The sequence below is a fragment of the Aythya ferina genome, assembly GCF_964211825.1.
Source record: "Aythya ferina genome assembly, chromosome: 21".
In the NCBI taxonomy this organism is placed as follows: domain Eukaryota; kingdom Metazoa; phylum Chordata; class Aves; order Anseriformes; family Anatidae; genus Aythya; species Aythya ferina.
Genome location: NC_140319.1, coordinates 4550246 through 4566950, shown reverse-complemented (window position 1 = coordinate 4566950; position 16705 = coordinate 4550246). Strand labels below are relative to the sequence as shown.

At 48.2% G+C, this 16705-nt stretch overlaps 1 protein-coding gene across 4 annotated transcripts in view; it reads left to right on the top strand.

The window, feature by feature from the left end:
• Window positions 1-16705, top strand: part of SPSB1 (splA/ryanodine receptor domain and SOCS box containing 1) — a 38236-nt gene that overhangs the window by 5543 nt on the left and 15988 nt on the right. Inside the window, exon 1 of one of the 4 annotated variants that reach the window (XM_084494802.1) lies at window positions 10421-10442. The exons of 2 other annotated variants lie outside the window; for them this stretch is intronic. The gene's annotated coding sequence lies outside the window, so the exon portion shown is untranslated. Of the gene's footprint in view, window positions 1-10420; window positions 10443-14413; window positions 14433-16705 lie in introns of those variants that run through there. One more of the 4 variants, XM_084494801.1, reaches the window with a different exon arrangement.

The following is a 16705-nucleotide window of genomic DNA, read 5'->3' as shown; positions in this document are numbered from 1 at the left end:
GCAGGGATGGATGCTAATCCCAGGTTTTGTTTCATGGTCTCTACCCCGTGGCTTACACAAGCAGTTGGCATTGGGTGGAATTACGATGCTGGGGTGGGAAATGTCCTCCCTACCCACAGGTAGAAGTGCCCCGGCTGGGAGCAGGGTGCTCAACGTGCTGCAGGCTTCCTGTTCATCCCCTGATGATGGGGCCTTATTTCTCTTCTGTTTTTCTGCCCTGTGTTTAAGCAGGGCTGAACTTCAGCTTTAAGGAAGATTTTTGGATGAACATCTGACCTTACTAGAACAGTCACCTGTCCTTGCCTTACCTCTTCTTAACCCTGGAGTCTCTTTCACTAATGCTTGTCTACTTCTGGCTCTGCTGGTTTTTCTCTGCTAGGAAATGTGAAGACAGACTTCGAACCGGAGCAGCGCTGCTACTGGATAGCAGTAAAGCTTTTAACCTGCAAAACTTCCCCTGGGAGCTGGAAGCTTTTTACCCTTACGGAAAGGAAAACACACAAACATCTGCCTGATTTCAGAGAGCAACAACTCCTGACATGAGAGTTTTGGGGCAGAAGGTGGTAATGTCTGAATGTGGGGTTACCAAACATGGGCTTTTTCTTTTAGCCTGGGAGGGGAATTTGATGAAGTTTGTAAGTTGGAGCAGCTGTGTAGATGTTCGTTTCAAACTGCTTTCTTTGGATAGCTGGTATGTTATCATGTCAGGAATCTGTCCCGAGGAGATCCCGGATGGGGCCTTGACACCATAAATGTACAAAGGCACTCGGTTGCACAAAAACTACAGAAACAACTCTAGTTCTAAAGAACGTGAGCCACTGATGGTAAACAGCCAAGAAAAGCAAGCAAGGGCTAAGGCCAAGCTGTTCTCTACATGAGAAGGCTGCATCGGTCTCAGATGTTTAGAAATCCTTAGTTTAAGCTTTTGGCAACTTCGCTGTGGAGAACTTCTGGTTTGAATGGCCTGTTGGAAGTTAAACTCTATATTAAGCAGAGATGTGAAAAATGCCTGGATTCCAGCTATGGTGTCCTGAGGCTTGAAGGATGTTCTGGAGTTTGCCCAGGCGCAGTTATTTCCTAGACACCCTAATTCATTGTCATGTTGTGCTTCAGGAGCCCCAGGTCGGTAGGGATGTAGCCTGGGGAGCTGTGCTGCAGGGAAAGAAGCAAAACTTCTTCGTGAAGGTAATAATAACCCTTAAAATGCTTCCAGTCTTGGTCCATGCTATGGAGGAATCTGGACACTGGGTATGTGGTATGGAGGGGCTGGTGCTGTGCTGTCAGCAGTTCTGCCTGGGGCTGTCTTTGGCCAATTTTCCATGGCTATTTAAAGACTAAACAGCTCATCTTATCGAACCTGGGTGGCAAGGGAGGGATTGCTTTGTCCCGTTCCAATCCTGGGGCGCTGCTGGGTTCGGGACCTGAAGTTTCAGGTGGGGCCCATGTCAATAATTCCCTACAACATCAGCTGAACTTTGACAGTTAGCACCGATGCACTAATTCTGTAGCTGCTCAACACTTCCTAGAAGAAACCTGTTGCTATTTCAGCTGAAAAGAGATTTGGGGTCCGTATGAATCCAGAAAGCACCTGGTTCGTCAATGTAAGGCTTGCTTTTATGGGCAGGGAGTAGAGCTGTGTGTTCTGGGGTTACGTGATGGCAGGAGTTGCTGCAGGTTGATGTGTGCTGTTCCTACCCTTGCTGTCACAGCTCCATGGTCATGACTTGAGGGCTTGGCTTCCTCTCCTCGTGTCCCACACAGCCTCACTGCTAACGGGCTGGGGTTTTCCATGCGGCGTGTTGTGCACTTCCAGCTGGAACAAGATGGAGCTGGGGGGTGGGAGTGAATCAACCTAATGAATGTTTCTTTTCTGTGAGCCAGCGCCTTGCTTTCCTCCCTACTACATAGCAGCTTTCTTGGAGTGCCGTGTCCCTCTTGCAACAAGGCTCAGACAGACATTTCTAAGTGGTTTCAGCCTCAGACTTGGCTCTGGGATTGATTCAGGCACATGCATCTCTTAGATCTTGCTAGCACAGCTTAGCTTGCAGCCGAGGAGGAAAAGGGCAGAAGGGCTGCACACATGGCACTGATTCCAGCAGGATATTGCTGTAAGGTTAGGTATGTGGCACGCTGTCTTGCCAGCGTTCAGCTGCTGCTTGCATTTGTACGAGTTAAAAAGGGGGCTGCTAATCTGATGGGTAGTGGCTGTGAGCGTGGGTAGTGGTGAAAAGCCAAGGGAGCAGAAGCAGGGCAAAGTGATGTGCTACCAGTTGTCCGGGCTGTGGGCCTGACTTGCTGTATGTTGGTGTTTGGGAAGAGAAAAGGGGCAAAGTTTGTATCTTATGGTTGTTAATTTGAGCTTGCTTCAGTGGCTGAGGATCATCCTGGAATTTGGAGACACTGCCCTCGGTTTATCAGCTTCCAGATGCGCTGAAGGAGCAGCGTGCTGCTGAGTAGTTAAACTTTCTGACCTGTTTGCAAGAAGCAGACATCAGAGGAACGGAGCTCCCCTCTAAAGTTGATTCTGCAAATTTCCACAGCTCAATCTCTCCTGTCTTATTGAGGTATTGGGGTTCCTCATGTGCTTCTGGTCCCCTGGGGATCAGGAGATGGAAGATGTTGCCTTGCACTGAGACTTGTGGAGGGGCAGGTTGCGTGTGCCCACACGGGCCTGGATCTGCACTTCTGGCATGAATCACATCAAAACTCCAGGCTTGATAGCTGAGTGATCAGGCTGCTGCCCAGCTTGTGGACCCTGAACTGGATCTGCAAGAGGCACAGCTCTGTGTCAACACGTTAAATGGGAGGGGACACCTGACTGGCGTGAACCTGGAAGGGGCTGTAACCCACATCCCCAGGCAGGCTGGGGTTGTGCAACTCCCTTCGTGCTTGCTTCACAGCCAGGGCAGCACTGCTCCATGGGGGGAGGCTTGCCAAGGGTGCTGTGCCTCTCCTGGGTGGCAGAGAGGCCCAGATGTTTACCTGGGAGGAATTCCAGTGAATCTGCAGGGTTCGGGAGCTTGTTGGTCTCCAAAGAGAATTTTGCTGCTAGGTGTACTTGTGTACTCACTTGGTGCTTTCTAGAAGGGCTTTCTGCTCTTTAGGAATTGATTTAGTGGTGACCTATGGTGTGCCTTCAGCCTTTGCCCTTTGCTGTAGGGATGCAGTTGTCAGCATTCAGTGTTTTCTTCCCAGCCAGATGGCTCTGGGTAGAACAGCTCAGCTTGCTGCCGTGGGCACTATCATATGGCAGCGTGCTACCAGTGGGGGTAAACAGAGTTTGTTGACTGGTGGGATGTGTGCAATGCCCCTCGACTACACTTAGTAGGTAGAAACACGTTTGGGCTTTGTGCTGGGGGTGGCGTGGCTTCTGGCATGCATTTAGGAACATGCAAGAGCAGAGCGTGTGGCTCCAGCTCAGCTGAACTGTGTTTTTGTGGGATAAGTGCTCCAGCACTTCTGCGAAATGGGAGCAGGATGACTGGCAATGGTTTCGCTATTGCTGGGAAGAAACGGAGTTGAAAGGCTCTTAGTTTTAAGTGGGAGTGGGAAGAGCCTTCCTGATGCAGGTAAGACCTCAGGGGGCACTGGAAGTGCTGTAGACCATCTATTAAGACAGATGGCAAATCCCCCCGGTGTGGTTGAGGTAGGAGAGTTGCTGTCAATCTAACAGTCATTAAGGTGAGCAGGAAGGATAGTTCAGTACCTTAGTACATGTCTGGAGCAATGCACTTACATGTTACCAGCATTAGGTTCTCTTCAGACCTTCACAAAAAAAAAAAAGCCAGTTGCTGGTCTGGATTTCTCTTGAAAGAGCTCTTGGCCTCATGGGGATCTTCATTCCAAGGTGTCAAACAGCACAGCAGGAGGCCCACCAGTGGCTTTACTGAGACAGCTTTTATGCTAACGAAGCTTTCCATACCCTTTTAATCTCATTTTAGCGTATCTCAGCCACCCACAAAGCAAAATGGAAATCCTGTCTGACCCATGGCTGTGCTGCTGAATGGGCATCGAGTGGAAGTTTTCATTGTCACCGAGGGGACAAAGCAAGTGGCCCAGCAGGTGGCAGTGGCGAAGGAGGTGGCTTTGCAGGTGGCTGAGTGTTTCCCTTTTTGTCTGTGAGTCTGACAGAGCAGCTGGGCAGGCTAATTAGTACATGCCTGCATGCATTTAGCCAGGGCTTCTGTAGTCAGCTCTTTCGAGCTGTAGGACGGTGTCACCAAAGCAGTGGGATTCTCTGCAGGGGATGGCTGGAAGGTGAATTCAGCTCATCTTCTCGCTGAGCATAGGAAGTGGTGGTGAGGGTAACAAATGACTGTAGGAATGAAGCTGCAAGGTGAGCTTGGTCTGGTGGGAGGCTTTTAAAGGCAAAACGCTGGGTGTGGTGGCTGTAGTTGAATTTCTAAGCATTGGATGTCCTAGAGAGCATGCATTTATTCCATGTTTGGGTGGCTGTGGTGTGCTGAACAGTGGGTGGCAGTGGCCACCTTATTACTCTTAAATTGGTGCTTGTGCATAGCAAATCTAAGCAAAGCTGTAGGAGCCATCCAGGCTCCTTAAAAGAAGCAAGGACCTTGGTGGCAGCTGAAAAACAGGTGAACACACTTGCTAAATCTGGTCTGCCTCTGCCAAAAGACAAGCTCAGATGTTGAAGGGATCTAGCAGCTAACACAACCGTTTGTTTCTAGAATTCTTGGTTGCTAAACTCCAAAAATGCAAGGCAGCCTCTCTTCCTGCTTGTTCCTAGGTATGCTGTGTCTTGAGAACAGATCTCTTGATTGTTCCTGTAAGGTTTCTTCCTCTCTCTCTATACTTCTTAAGCTCTTTTAATGTGCTTCAAACTCGGTTTCCTAATTGGAAACTTTCCATTGATGTCATGGGAGCTTTCTGTGGCCCACATCAAATAGTTTGGTTCACCAGGAATTAAGTGACTGTACAAATGTTTATATTAAACACTTATTTAGAAGGCAGGCTGATTTATGAGGACCTATGATGACTTCGGTATGCTGGGAGGATAGGTCGGCTGTACGGGCTTTTGTGTTGCCTTTGAACTCCAAAAGTTCTGGCAGCTGTTTCATGCCCAGATAAGACAACTCAGGCGTGCTTACATCTAATCAACCTGCCCCATCACCGGCTCTTGTGCTCTTTGCTATCTCTGGCACTGCAGAGGCTTTTTTTTTGAATGGTTAACCTTAATGGGAAGGACTCAGACAGCCACGTCTGGAATAGTCCGAGCAGAAAGCTAGCTTAATTACAGGTACTGGAATCTCTGTTTTTGAGAGGAAATCCACAGTTTAGTCTGCTGAGAAGCCCTAGGGAGGGAAGGAAGAGATGGTGAACACGTGTGATCTTCAGACTCTGCTTACTCAGGCTTCTGTGGTGGGGTCAGGGTGCTCAGAAGCTGGAAACAGGAGGGATAAATCCTGTCTGAGCATCACCTCTGAACAGACATCGGATGCTGAAGAGTGGCCACCTCTATTCTTCCCTGGGGATTGTGAAGGTCTTTCCTTTAGGTTAGGATGAAGCACGAAGGTTACAGAACTGACCTACTAGCACATGATGTTTAAGGAACCTTCTTAGCAGTTGATTGTCTTAGCAGGTAGCTGAACAAAACCTCTAACATGCCCATCAGTCAGATTTGCAAGACTTGCTGGATTTCATTGCCACGTGTACTCCCTGTGGAATGAGCAAGTCCAGTCTGTGCTTCTGAGATGGACTTTATGGAAAACTTCCCCTTCTTCCCCAAATTCTGCCCTTCCCTTTGCAGAGGGCAGAATACCTTTTAAAAAAAAACCTTTATGTTTGAACCAAAATTACAGGAAGAGTGAGGTTTTAATGTCTGGAATTAAGCTCAGCGGTGGGTGGAATCTTCTCAGGGTTGTTGCTTGGCCATGAAAACAGGGTAGCTGCTTCCTACCTGAAGGAGGAGATTACATTCCCTTTACATAAAGAAAGTTTACGATATCTTTTGTGAAACTGATATTGTAAGGGTTGTCATGGCTGCTAATTGCAGCCTTTACGTGTGCCAGCGTCATGTTTGATGTAACTGTTGATGATGCTGAGCTAGGAGGCTTTTTTGGAGGAGGATGACTTAGGACATCTGTTCTTGTGGTGGGGGTGAAGTTGGACTGCTCCGTACAGGGCTTCATCTTGTGAGTCTGGATGATGAAACTAAAATGGCCCAGAGTAAAAACTCCATCTGCTTTCAGGTATTATCTGAAAGGATGACGTTTAAAGCTGTTCATAATCAAAAAGCCTGTCCAAATCTCTCTTCAGACAATGCATCTGTCTCTAGTAATATATCCTCTGCATGGTTCAGAGCGTGAGTGCTCAACCAGTTGTTCCAGTTGCTTGTGGTGAAGCAACTGGTGTGGACTGTTAGTTCGTGCCTGCTCTTACCACACAGAGGTACTACCATGGCGTAAGGCAGCAGCGTTGGACCTACTCACACAGATTTGCTTCACTGCTCTGAAGTAAATGATCAAGGTGCAGCTTGATGTCAGCACGGGGGTGACGAGGAAGCTATTGAAGATATGACTTGATTTACAGAGCATGAGAGAGTTGAACTGTTTAGGAATGTGTTTCAGAGGGTGGCCCAGTCAGACAAATTAAGGGACAAATTCCACGGCCAGATACTGTGGGCACTAACCAGAAGAGAGGCAACTGTGTGGTGTTGTAGCTACGTGTTGCTAGTTGTGCTTTTTCACCAAAAAAAAAAAAAAAAGAGCAATTTGTTCTTTATTACCATGACTTACTTCCAGGAAAAGTTGTTCTTGGATATCTGGCCTCCCTATGGTGCAGATGTCCTCTGAAGGCAGCACGTGTGTATCTGCCGCCACCGTTTGCACCATGTGCTTTATTCCATTTCGCTTTAGTCCTCTGCTTTCGCGATGTGCTTTATTCTGTTTCACTTTGGTTCTCTGCTTCCAGATCAGATCTGCCTAGTTCCAGTCACACAGGGACACAGCTTCAGGCAGCCAGGCTAGGGGAGCTTTCGAAAGTTGCTGTTACGTGAGGCCTTTCGCAATGCGGAGTGATGTAAAACGCCAGATGAAGCTTTTGGTAACCCTGCTTATCTCCAACACCCATAGCAATTTCTAAGGACCCTTTCAGGTAATGGTGAAAGCAAAACGTTGCATCATGTTGAGACTGTGCCCAGCTGCAGCCTTCATTCAGATGTGCGGTGTCTCTCTTCCTAATTATGGTATGTCCCAGGTCAATTATATTTAAACACAGAGTCCAACCGTGTCATTAAATTTTTTTTGGCTAATGACAAGGCAGAAATCTAGCGAGGCATCATCCCAGAGTGCTCTGCTGTGGGGAGTTGCTGTGTCTGTTCCAGTAAAGCTGGCAGTGTGAGCTGTCTCTTGTGTAATCCGTCTGCCAGGAATATCCTCTTAGTTCAGCACTTTGAGAGCTGCTGTGGGATGGCTTTTGCTTGTGCGTACGGTTGTCTTCCTGAGCGTGCCGCTGGAGTGGTTTGCTAAATGTTGACAAATGTCTCAGCGCTAGCTTGTTGCATATCTATCTGGCTATCTCTTTGAATTTCTGCTCACATAACCACTGTTTGAGCTGCAGAGCTCCTGGCAGCTGCTTCGGGAATGAGGTGAACGCATCTTTCTAGAGACTGGCAGCGAGCTGGGTCAGGCGGAGTGCACCGTGTTGGCTTCTCTTGGCCTGAGAGTTTGAAGCAATTTAAAGGTTAGGTAAAAGGTTTCCAGGTTAGCTGTAAGCTGATCAGGGAACGGGTAAAGATCCATCCTTGCCTTGCAGATATCCTGAGCTGAAGTAAAACAAATGTGTGCGCATGGTAGGCAGTGTAGGTAGCCAAAGCATACACACAGCCCTTAGATTCTGCAGCTCGTGTGTTAGCTCTGCATTTCACAGATAGCTGGGCCAGGAGAACAAGGTAAAGCAGCTTACATGAAAGCTGTCTCGTCCCCTACTGATGCTTGCACCAAGCTTTAAATGTGTGAAGTTTTTTTGCTACTAAACAGCAGCAAACAGTCCTTTCCCACCCAAAACCTCAGGATGGCAGATCAAAGTGGCTCTCAGAAAGGCTGAGTCTGCATAAGATGTTTGGAGGGACTTGTCTCAGAGGTGCTGAGGAGAAGACAGAAGAGCAGAGATGCTCAAATGTTGCTCTCCCTGTTCAGATGGTGTGAGCAGAACAAGTGCTCTCTGCCTGGTTTCTTTCCAGTGGAAGCCCATACACCACAGCATGGCTTTACAGCATGGAAAAACACAAGGGAAAAAAGGTTGCCATCCCCTGCCCTGCTGCATCAAGTGCCAATAAATCCCGTTAAAGCTTGTGGAGATGCAGAGCACAGTTGACGTGCCCTCGATGCACTTCTGTGACAAACCTCAGTGCCTCTGTGGTGCTGTACAGGACTGGACTTGAGCACAATGTCTAAAAATTTGTATTATATAACCAACTCATGACGATCCTGACTTGACTCTCTGCAAGGAACAGACCGTTCTAGGCAGACAAGAAATGCCAAGGCTTTTTTCCTTTCTTTACTGGCTGGCTCGCAAGCCATTTATGCCAAAACATTCGGGAGGCGTTCTGCCATGGTGTGACTCTGCTTCCTTTCTGCTGAGGGAGATCCCTAGGAAACTGCTTTCCCTCTGGAGGCTTGGAGGGGAAGAGGGAATTGAAGGCTGTGACGGGGATGTTGTGGACTTGAGCAAGCCAAGGTGCCTGATTACACGGGGCAGTAAGTTTGGGTTTGTCTGGGCTCTTTGCATCAGCTGGCTGTTGCAGCAGTTGGAGAAGAAAAATTGCATCTTCCGGCTATGCTGTTGGATTTGGGAAGGGTTTTTCCATAGCTTTTATTATGTTTTAAGGCTTGTTGTTATTCCCAGATCAAACTTGAACAGAAAACATAAGCCTGCTGCCAGCTTTCTGTCACAGACACCTTTTATCTTGCATTCATCTCTTCCAAGCAGATGCTGCTTTCATTTCTTTTGCCTTTCTTGCTACAAGACTGAAATTAACAGCCCTTTGATGCAGGGCGAGAAAAATGTATTTCAAAGCAGAGTACCTCATGAACTTTAATAAAACTGTTTGTATTTTGAAGGTAATTCTGCATTCCTTTGAAACGGATCTGGGAGATGTTTGAGCCCTGTTTGCTCAGCGTGCGGATCCCTCCTTGCCTGGGATTATTCTCTTTGGGAGGGGGGTGCAGGTGAAGCTGAGCTCCGTGGGATGAGGCTGTGCCTGGAGAAGAGGCAGATGCTGATGGGATGCGGTGTTCCTGCAGATGGTTTTCCTTCCAGCTCTTTACAACAAGCTGCAGTGCGTGGCTGATACCATCACAAGAGTGCCAGCCATGGAGCTAAAGGTAGAGCACAGCAGGGGGAAGGAGCAGAGGAGAACACGTCTGCAGACCCTTCTTGTGGCAGGGAAGCAACCCGTAGCCTGTAGCCAGACAGCCTTCTTCCCAGTCCACCCTGCCCTCCCCAGCCTTCCTGCCTTCAAAGCCTTGCATTGAGCGTGAGGTTTGTGTGAACATCCAGCTTCGGGCTTTCATCTTTTCCACTTAAAAAGATGAGCTCTGTTCCTGTAAGGTGGAGTACTTCCTACAGGGCGGTGTGGCTGAGCCCTGTGCATGGGGAGCATTGTTTCCAAGGGGCACGTTGGCCCCGTGCAGGGAGGGCTGCTGGTGAGTGAGGCTGAGCCACAGCGTTGTTCATGGAGCTGGTGACTCTGGGAAGTGGAGAACTCCTAAATTTAAGCCTAGATGGCTTGGCTAGCAGTCAGGACACCAGAAAAGATGTTTCTGATGTCATTTACCATGTTGTAAAAGCTATCTGATGCAGCAGAGGCACATCTAATACACAGGTTATGGTTTCAAGAGCAAATTTTAGAGTAGAGGCAGGGGAAAATACCTGCTAGAAAAGGGTAGAAGCCAGGCATTTTTGGAGATGAATTGCAAAATTCGTTTTTTGGAAGTGATTATGCTTTTTGTCTGCCTGGACCAAAAAAGCTTTTCTTTGCAGATAGGCAAATGCTGATGGTGTTAAAGAATTTGATGGGCTTTTGGGTTAGGAAGCCTCAACTTGATTTAAAGAACCTGTGATAACTGTGTGAACTCTCGCTTTGGATGCACATGCAGGGGTGTTGACTCTTGAAAACATCCTTTTGTTAAGCGAACAGAACTGTTTTCTAAACAGTCTATGAAAAAAAAAAAATCACTTCCTCAGTGACTCAACTGTCTCCTCGTGAGGTTTTCATCTCCAGCAGTGACACCCTCAGTCTCCACACACCTCAGGACAGGAAAGACCTGAATTTATAGCTTGAGTAAGCTCTGAAAGATCTCCAGGGTCTTTATACATCATGATGTACCTTCATTCTTCTTTTTCAACACTCAATGTGCCCAGGGTGAAGGAATCTGGGTAAATATCGTAGAAGGCTGAGGTTTTTTCCTCCATGTGGCAAGGTAAGACAAAGACCTGTGAACTCTTTAAACCTGTGCTTCAATTGCTTAGTGATTCACTGTCAATTAAAGGCTGTACTACGTGTACTTGTTCAGGATTTATTTGGCCAGGGGATTAACACAAAGTTCAGCCTGAAACTGGCTGATTGAACTGGAAAGACTTGACGAGGGAAGAAGATGGATAGCTCGAAGTGTAAGGAAGAGTTTTCTCCTCATGAAGAGAGTCAGGCATTGGAGCAGGTTGCCTAGAGGCTGGGCAGTCTCTGGTTTTGAAGGCTGACCACAGTAAGCTCTAATCCTGCTCAAAGGAGGAGATGGGACTGGAGACTTCCTCAGGTCCTGAAATCAGCTTGTGGAGGCCTCTCGCTGGGTGATACCATTGGAAGAAAGTTAACTTTGGGAGGTGGGTAAGCTGTTTATTTAGTTGATAGGCAAGGCTTATACGTACAGCCAGGCTGTAACCTGGGGGTTTTGATTGTTTATTTCCTGGGGAAGCTGCTCTGACAACCTCTTACCATACATTTCTGTCCTATAAATCACACCGAGATGCAAATGAGTTACATTTTTTTTTTTTTTTTTTTTCAAATCTCAGCATCACCGCTACCACTTCTAAACTCTGATTTAAAATGTGTGTAAGAAACTTTCTTCCAGCCTCCTCTTAATGTCACAAGTAAGCTACAAATCAAAACTTGCTGATTTCAATTCCTAGCTACTGGTGTTGCTGCACAGATAGCAGTGGTGAGCCATTTTTGCTTGACAGTAGTGTTGTTCGCTTCGGAGCAGGCTGTCCTTGGAAGGATACCAGTGGTTCTAGGCTCTCAAAAGAGCCGAATAAGCTTGCTTTTTCTTCTGAGTCCATCCACAGGATCAGGAGGATTTGTATAATTGTCATATAGGGCTTGCATTGTCACTGTGAGCGTTGGTTCTTGGTACAGTGCTGTGTCTCAGACTCCTTCAGAAGCTTACTGCAGTGCTGTGGGCCAAACAGTGCAGCCAGCTCTTGCCAGCTGTTCTGTCACCTCTGGGATTCTGGAAAAATACGGTAGGAGAGACAAAACAGATCTTTAGGGAGATGCTTTCTGCTCAGTATTGTAGAAAATGCTCACATCCCTTGAATCCAGAGGACAACAGATCTGAATTGCAGGATACAGCAGAGGTTAATGTCAGGTGTGCCTTTGGAAGGCATTTCTTCTCCCAGGCAATCTTGCTCAAGGGCTTAACAGCTTTGTTATGTGATGTTTAACAAGCCAAGATGAGAAATGACTGCTGCTAAACTGCAGGGCGTCTTGGCTGGCTACTTGGTTTGACCGTGACCTTGTGAATGTTACAGGTCAGAGGAGCATGGCTAGCTTCAGCCTGGGACCTGCTGGTGAGAGAAAGGATGGGAGAGGAGCTGCTCCGTGTGCTGAGGCAGGCTGCTGGTTGTTGTACTGCGTCCTCTGCCTTCTTTCTACTTGAGGCTCTGTGGATGGGGTCGTGCTGTAGCGTTGGTCACTCGTAGAAGGATGCAGGCGGTGCTGTGCAGAGATCCTTCGCTGTGTGAGTTAGTCGCAGAGTTCCAGAATTTCATTCTTGCTTTTTCATTGTTATGGTGTCTGATAGGGTTAGAAAATTCTGAAATTTCAGTAAACTTCTGAAAACTTGTGAAATCCTCAGTCAGAAAGCCCACTACAGGCTGAATGCAGACTGTACAAGGGAGGACAACAGGGATGAACTTGGAAATAGGCTGCTGAATGTGAAGAAGAGGATGCCAGCTGTGGTGGTGAGGATGGTAATGCAAAGAAACTGAAACTGGAAGAGAAAGAAAAGCAAGCTGCCTTCAAAGTCAGGGAGAAAGCAGGCTTTGGTGAGGAGGAGCAGAGAGCTGTCCTGCTGGGTGTTGTGTGCTGAGCCTTGGAGTCTTGTCTGTAGTGTGGGCAGCTTGGGGCATCCTCCGTGCTCCTGCGTGCCTTCACCTCTTGCCCTAATTCCATCCCTGTGATGCAGTAGGTGTGCCCTGCTCTCACTCAGAGCACTTTCCCCTGCTGGTCCCCTGGTAGGCTGGTAGCAGCATCGCTGCCCATCCAAGGGGAAGAGAAGCAAGTGAGGAGGTGCTGTGCTGCAGGGATGGAATGTGACTGCAGCTCCAGCACCTCCTGGTGAGGCTTCTCTGCTCCTGGATGTCCTGCTCTGTCCCCGTAATTTCACAGAGGACAACGTGCTGTTTGTGGTGCCATGAGAATTTAATTCCTTGCTCAGAGGGAGCAGGGATCCACTCTTGTCATGGACTTAGGGCTTTGTTCCTAGCGCGTGGCCCAGATTTCAGCTCGTTTGGTAGTGCTGCTCATCAGCACCAGACACTTGCACAACTTCCCCTTTGGCATCGATGTATTTGATGTAGATTTGTGTACTGAAGCTTCAGACAAAATAAACCTATTTGAGGGCAGCAGGCTGAGTAATCTAGTGCTTGGCAGCTGCTCTGCTGCGGGGATTTTTGCTTTACTGTTAGCAGTGCTTGTGACATCTTTAAATGAAAAGAGGAAGGAGGAGGCTGTAGCTGGGCAGCCCTCATTAAAATAGCTTAAACTGCAAATGGTTTTCCTGAGGAAAAAGAGATCCTGCTGGATTCTGGGTGGCTGCAGACAGAATGAGGGGTGTTGCTTTTAGGAGCAGGGGCTGATATGCTAACAACTGCTGTGAATCTGATGTTTTGAAGTTACCTACTTGAGAAAATGCTGCTTTTGAGGACTGGGATACCTAGGGCTGTGATGCCAATACAGCAAGAGCTCAGCTCCTGTCCTCGTGCAGGTATTACGCTTGGTGAGTACTAGGCAACTTCCATCAGTGCTGCTCCAGACCATGGCTTTACTCTTCAGCCTGACTGACAAGCCCAAGCAAGATAGCAATCACGTTGCTCCCTTCATTCCTACAAACACAATGTACTTAGAGAGGCTTCCTAAAAATCTACCCAGGCTGAGGATAGCTAAAACAGGAGGCTCTGGCTCTGGACTGGGGGCGGATAGCACAAGATGCAGCTGTAAGAAGCATCTTTGTTCTTCCCAGCTGTCACCTAGGAAGGAGACAGATGGGGAGCTCTGGTAGGTGATGGTGGAGAACTTCAGCATGGGTTTCTTCTAACACAGCTGCTGCTGCTAGCATTTAACCACAGTGATTCATTGTTAACTCACTTCAGAGGGGAAGGAGTGCTTTGTTACCAAAACCTTTTTCCTGATGGCTTGTTTTGTCCACTCTTGCAGTCTTAGCCAAAAAGAGCTTCCAATAAAGGAACAGAAACTCTGTCCAGAGGTAGAAACGAGCTTCGCTCTCACTGCTTTCCTCCACATCTACTGATTACAAGGCAACACTAATGAATGAAGATACTGGGATGTGAGGGCTGGGTGGTGTGCTGGGTGAAGTGCCAATTAGTAAATGAGGAAATAACTGAAAGAATAGAGCTCTTGTACAAGAGGGTGGCTCGGTGTGGATTATGTAGCATTTAATGCAAATAGCTTTGGACATAAACACTGACACTGAAAACTTCTGGTGGCCTAATTGTGGAGGGAATGCCTTTCTAAATGCAGCTTGTCTTGGGATGTTCCAGCTTCGGTGCTGGAGGGAGAAACATGAGGCTGATGTGGCAACTTGGCCAGGTGCTGACTTTTTTTTAGCACTGGTATTAAACCATACAGTTTTACTCCATCTATGGAGTGCTTTCTGGAGAGAGTGCCAGCCAAAATTAATTGTTGCTTGCTTTGTCCCCTCTTTTGAGCTGGGACAAAGGCTTGCAGTGCCAGGCAGTGAACCAGCCTGGGGAGCAGCACCTTCCTGGACTGGTTCCCAGTTCAGTCTTAGCATGCTCGCGTTGCTGCTTGTGCAAGCAGGGTGAGGAATGGGACGGGAAGGGCTGGAGGAGAGGAACTGACTAATGCAGCACTGCTCCTTGTGGCTTTCAGTGCACTGGAATGAACTGTGACTGGGCGACAATCCTCTGGCCCATTACTAACTGCACTGAAGGTATGTGTGTATTCCTGCTTCCTTTTTTTTTTAATCCCAGTTCAGACTGGCTTTCCACAAAGGCTCCAGAGTAGCTGACAGACCTAGTCAGTTTGAAACCCTTCTGAAAGGGAAACTAAAGCATTGCAGTGCTGTAACTCAGCCTTGTCAGGGCAGGTACCTCCGAGTCCTTTGTCCTTCCCGTTCATTTCCCTGGCTCTGCTCAGGCTCTCCTTTCTCTGTAACTCCAACTTACATTTTAAGGTGTGGTCCACATGTAGACTTTCTAAATGGTTTACACTTCTCGTGACTTTCTGTGAAGATAGACTGAAAGGAGCTCTGGAAGACCCTGGCACTTCTTCCTGTTTCGCCGTTTAATCTCCAGGTCCTGCAGAGCTCATCAGAGATGCTTCCCTGCTCGTTGAAGACAAGGGAAAGCTCCAAGATCTTCGTAGAGCTCAAGTCAGCCCCTTGCCCTGAAGGAGCCCTTGTCTGAGGGCAGTGCTATATGGTACCTGAGCAGAAGCCTCAGTATAATCCTTGGTTATAGAATATATTTTTAGAAACTGGGCTGATTAATTTGTGTGGCAGCAGCACAGAGGTGGCTGCTAAAGGATGGGGAATGTTTTAAGACAAGCACTGTTCGTGTGCTTGGTAGTTAGTCCCACAAACGAGTCTTTCAGGTGCAGCTTGGTCATTAAACTGGGGCTTCTGTGTTTGCAGCGTGCCCAGCAGAGACTTCAGCCTTGCTGGGGTGGGAGGCATCCTCTGGCAACACCACAAATTGCCATGCCAAATCTCCGTAACATAAGGAAAAGGCCATCGGGGTGGTCAGACAGGTTCAAAAGCGTACAAAAGGTGATACACAGGGCAAGGTGGAAAAGTTGCGTGTGGCCTGCCTGCCTGCTACCTGCGTGACTTATTGCTGTAGGCTGCAGGCAGAGCAGAGCTGTCCCTTGAGAGCATGCAAAGAAATCAGAACAGGGAAAAGCCTGTGCCTCCTGCAGGTGACTTCTCCTGTTGGGATCTATGCTAGCCTAGTTTTTCTCCTTGAAATAAGCTCTCCTGAGACTCCAGGACATTACTGTCTTTTTCTTAAGGCAGAGACTTTGCTGTATCAACCTGGAAACAGCTTCCAAATGGCCTTAACATTGATATAAGCAAAACCTATCCCCCCAAAATGTGTTAATGACACAAGCAACGAGGAAGAGAATCATCTGTCTGATGGTTCCAGCCTGGAAATGGTGTACCAGGAGCTTAAAAAAGTGACTTGACCAAATGTGACCAGTGAGACTACAGCCTGGTATGCAGCAAGTATGTCTCGCTTGGTCTGGAAAGCATTTGGGCCAGTGCTTGTGTGTCCTCTAAATGGGAATCTGCGTGCTGGGGCACGTGGAGGGCTTGTCGTGCTGGCGGAGCGTGTTGGAGCTGGAGCATTGCAGCCTCCCAGGAGTTGCTCAAACAAGTGTCTCGGTGCAGGGGCTGGAAACAGCTTGTTCTGCAGAATGGCCGTGTCTGACTAACGTCTGCAGAGCCCTCCGAGCAGGACTAGGGCTGTAGATAAAAGTACAGCGACTGCACTGCCTCGGTTTCTATCTGCAGTAGCTGCATGGCTTTGTAACCTTGCTGCGATGTTTCCTTCTGCCTCCCTCAGGGGAAGAAAGGAGCTGTCTGGGTCTTCCTGCTGCTATAAAACCATGCACAGGTCCTGTCTTGGCTCAGGCACAGCTGCCAAGGCACAGCTTTTTTCTATTTCCTCCCAAAGAATCTCTCTGGAGCGCAGAGCTGCGGCTCAAAGCTCAACTCCCCGCATCTGATCTTCATCAGCTACAGCGTGTCCCCACTCCAGCCTGTCCACAAGCTCTGTGTTGGAAAAACAAGGAATGTCTGCAATCCATTCGGGCGCATTGCTAACGTGGGCCACGGGGAGAACATAGCAGGGCTGGTGTCTGAGCATGCGACAGTCTGTCCTGGGGCACCGAGCAGATGCTGAGCTCCACCTGGCCCTGGAGCTGATCAGATCAGTTCCCCGGGTTTGTACCAGTTGCCAGGAAATAACTTGCTAGAAACTATAGTTCAGTTGCTTCTGGAAAATAGCGTTTTGCCAGTTGGCTACGAAGAGCTATTCTAGACCAGCAGGATGTTGGAGAAGAGCAAAGGGGAGAGGTGTAAGGAAGGTCACTGCTGCAGCTGCAGATGTGGGACATGGGAAGGGACGCTGGCCACGTTTCTCAGCCCTTGGCTAGGATGCGGAGCTGTCAGTTGTGTGGGATGGTGAACTTGGGACTCTCGTG